This window comes from Vicia villosa, linkage group LG5 (assembly GCF_029867415.1).
Source record: "Vicia villosa cultivar HV-30 ecotype Madison, WI linkage group LG5, Vvil1.0, whole genome shotgun sequence".
Taxonomy (NCBI): Eukaryota; Viridiplantae; Streptophyta; class Magnoliopsida; order Fabales; family Fabaceae; genus Vicia; species Vicia villosa.
Window position 1 is genome coordinate 100825221 of NC_081184.1, and position 3986 is coordinate 100829206.

Genomic DNA, 3986 nt, shown 5'->3' on the forward strand with positions numbered 1-3986 from the left:
GTGATATTGATATATCAGAAGTTGTTGAGCCAAGAAGCAACGCATCAGAAGCAGAGCCTCTCAGAAGCAAAGAATCTGAAGATCAAGTATCAGCTTCTCTGGAGAATCTAAGCATTTCTGAAGAACCATCTGTCAGAAGATCATCCAGACTCACTTCTGGTCATTCAGAAGATGTCATTCTTGGAAAGAAGGATGATCCAATCAGAACAAGAGCATTCCTTAAGAACAATGCAGACTGTCAATTAGGTCTTGTATCTTTGATCGAGCCAACTTCTGTTGATCATGCTCTAGAAGATCCAGACTGGATAATTGCTATGCAAGAAGAACTGAATCAGTTTACAAGGAATGATGTTTGGGATCTTGTTCCTAGACCAGATGGATTCAATATAATCGGTACAAAATGGGTCTTCAGAAACAAGCTCAGTGAGAAAGGTGAAGTGGTAAGGAACAAAGCCAGACTGGTGGCTCAGGGTTACAGTCAGCAAGAAGGGATTGACTATACAGAAACCTTTGCACCAGTGGCCAGGTTAAAATCTATTCGTCTATTAATTTCATTTGCCACTCAACATAACATCACTCTCTATCAGATGGATGTTAAGAGTGCCTTCTTAAATGGTTATATAGATGAAGAAGTTTATGTCCATCAACCTCCTGGTTTTGAAGACTCTATGTCTCCTAATCATGTTTTTAAACTAAAGAAATCGTTGTATGGATTGAAACAAGCTCCCAGAGCTTGGTATGAACGCTTAAGTTCTTTCCTTCTGGATAATGGTTTCACTAGAGGAAAAGTGGACACTACTCTCTTTTGTAAAACCTTTAAAAGGGATATTTTAATTTGTCAAATATATGTAGATGATATTATTTTTGGAACATCTAATGCTACACTTGGAAAGGAGTTTGCTGAGTCTATGCAGGCTGAGTTTGAAATGAGCATGATGGGAGAACTCAAGTATTTCCTTGGAATACAAATAAATCAAACATCAGAAGGAACGTATGTTCATCAAACCAAGTATGTGAAGGAACTTCTGAAGAAGTTTAATCTTCTAGACTGCAAAGAAGCCAAAACTCCTATGCATCCAACATGCATCCTAGGTAAGGATGAGGTAAGTAAGAAGGTAGATCAGAAGTTATACAGAGGTATGATTGGATCTCTTCTATATTTGACTGCTTCTAGACCTGACATTCTGTTCAGTGTTTGTTTGTGTGCTAGATTCCAATCAGATCCTAGAGAATCTCATTTAACTGCTGTTAAGAGAATTCTAAGGTATCTGAAAGGTACTACTAATGTTGGCTTAGTTTACAGAAAATCTAAAGAATACAACTTAGTAGGATTCTGCGATGCTGACTATGCTGGAGACAGAATTGAAAGAAAGAGTACTTCAGGAAGTTGCCAATTTCTTGGAAGTCATTTGATCTCCTGGTACAGCAAGAAGCAAGCAACTATTGCTCTATCAACAACAGAAGCAGAATATGTCGCTGCTGCTGGTTGCAGTACACAGATGCTCTGGATGAAGAGTCAGTTAGAAGATTATCAGATATATGAGAGTAACATTCCTATATTCTGTGATAATACTTCTGCTATATGTTTATCTAAGAATCCTATTCTTCATTCAAAGGCTAAACATATTGAGATTAAACATCATTTCATAAGGGACTATGTTCAGAAGGGTGTTATATCTTTAAACTTTGTTGATACAGACCATCAATGGGCTGATATCTTTACAAAACCCCTGGCTGAAGATAGGTTTAAGTTCATTCTGAAGAACATCAGTATGGATTTATGCCCAGAATGAGAAGATGAGAAGTTCTTATGTATGAGTATCTTCTGAAATGAAAGTAGATTATTTTTTTAATCAGAAGTTCTGATTGAAATCTTTTAGAAATTATGATTCGGTTATTATTAACGTTTCATTGTCTAAGTTGATTCAGAACCTCTTTTAAAGCAAAACAGCTGTAACGTTTTATCTCGGGATGGTAAACCTGTCGTTACTATTCATGGATAAGCGCGCGTGCAGTTGAAGGGACACCGACCATAGGTAACTGTGCTAGTCACCTCATTCGTCTTTATTATCTCTCCTCATGTCACGTAACATTAAATGCTATCTGTCGTTTGATTCATTTTATTTTCTTTTAAATACTCTTCAAACGCTTTTCCTTCTCTATCTCTTTGCATTCATATCAAACCCTAGTTGTTCATTATCTGCAAATCCATCATGAACTCTTCATCAAGCCCAGGAAACCATGGAAAAGATCAAAACAAAAGAGAAAAGCTGTTGAAACATCTTCGTCCAAACCCAAAAAGATAAAGATCACCTATGACCCTCTCAAAGTGTATCAACCTCTTGACGGTACCCCTCAATCACCTCCCTCTTCAAAGACCTCCACCACCTCTTCCTCCTCATTCATCCTCTCGGAACCACCTTCTTCACCATCTGATATCTCCTCTCCTTCAACCCATCCATCAGATATTTCTTCATCTCTCTCACACCCTTTTCCCACCAGAACACCTAATCCCTATAGTGATGTTCTTCCCGACTCCAGGTTCACTGTCAACCCTCCAACCCCTACCACTCAATCATTTCTGGAGCTTTTACATTCTGATGTAAATGGCTGGTTGGAGATTCTGGGTGCTGCTCACCTTAATCATCTGGATGAGTATGCTACAAGCAACCTTTGGGATACCTTTCGTCAGGATTTTCTGGTTAGGGCTACAGACACTCAAAGAAGGATCATGTCTGAAGCTCCTGGTATTCGTGGTCTTCGGTTGGAAGCTGGTGAAAGCAGCTATCACCACCTCATCAGGAACAGAAGTGTTCTTGAGAAGAAGATACCTGCAGATGAGTTGGAAGAAGAAAATCTCTGCAGAGACATCGTGGTGTGGAAACCATGGTTTCCTGTGCTGACTGGAGATTTTCAGTGGCTGTTTAACTGGTTCAGAATGAACCCTTATGAAAAAGCACCTCACATGGTCTTTCCAGTAGTGGTTTATCCTGCTGAAGTTGCTGGTCCTACTCCTCCAACAAACCTAGCAGCTATTCTTCAAGCGTTGGAAGCTGGAACTTCTGAGCTGCCTGAACCAGAATATGCTAAGGCGACTTCTGAGTCAGACTCAGATGAGGAAATGGAAGATGCACAAGCTGAAGATCTTCCAAAAGATCACCCTGCTGTGATTGCTGTCCCTTTTGGCAGAAATACTGGTGCCTCCTCTTCTGGTGAAACCTCAGTTCTGATGGAGACCTTGGAAGCTCTTCATCAGAATCAAGCTATGCTGGCTTCTCGTTTGGACGCGCAAGAAGTAGCCAATGCTGAGTTTCGCTCCTTCATGGCAAGGCAAGCTACAAGCACTGACGGGATTCATGATGTTCTGGCGCGGATTTTGCGTAGGCTAGGATCTTAGTCCTTTGGTCTTTGTAGTTTTCTTTCCTTGTTGCATCTGTTTTCCTGCATTCCTCTCTTGTAATCTTTTTTGATTATCAATGAAAAGTTTCTTTGTTTTTACATTCCAGTGATTTTATTTGTCGTTTTATTCATCTAAATCTTTTGCAATATTCTTTTTGATGTTATGACAAAAAGGGGGAGAAGATAAATGATAAATGATTTGATTAATCTATCAGTTGCTGGGTAAAGCTCCCACACATTTTCTAACAAGAACTGCAAGTTCTATATGGTTTAAGTGTTTTGCAGGTATAAAGAAGTGAAGAGAATCTTCAAAGCAAACACAAGAAGCAAAACCATAAGAAGTGTTATTCTGTAAAAAGAATAAGCTCATGGAAACTGAAGCAAGCTGAGTGCTGTCAAGCTTCAGAAGCAAGAAAGAAGAATGAATCAGAAGCACTGATAATAGAATTTGATCCATATTTGTCTATTTGCTCTGACAAAATTCTATTTGCTCTGATACATTATTTCAGCCTATATGGCTCTGATACATATCATGTGTTCTAATATACATTTTATGTTCTGACTCGTTCATGCTGACTTTTGTCGTT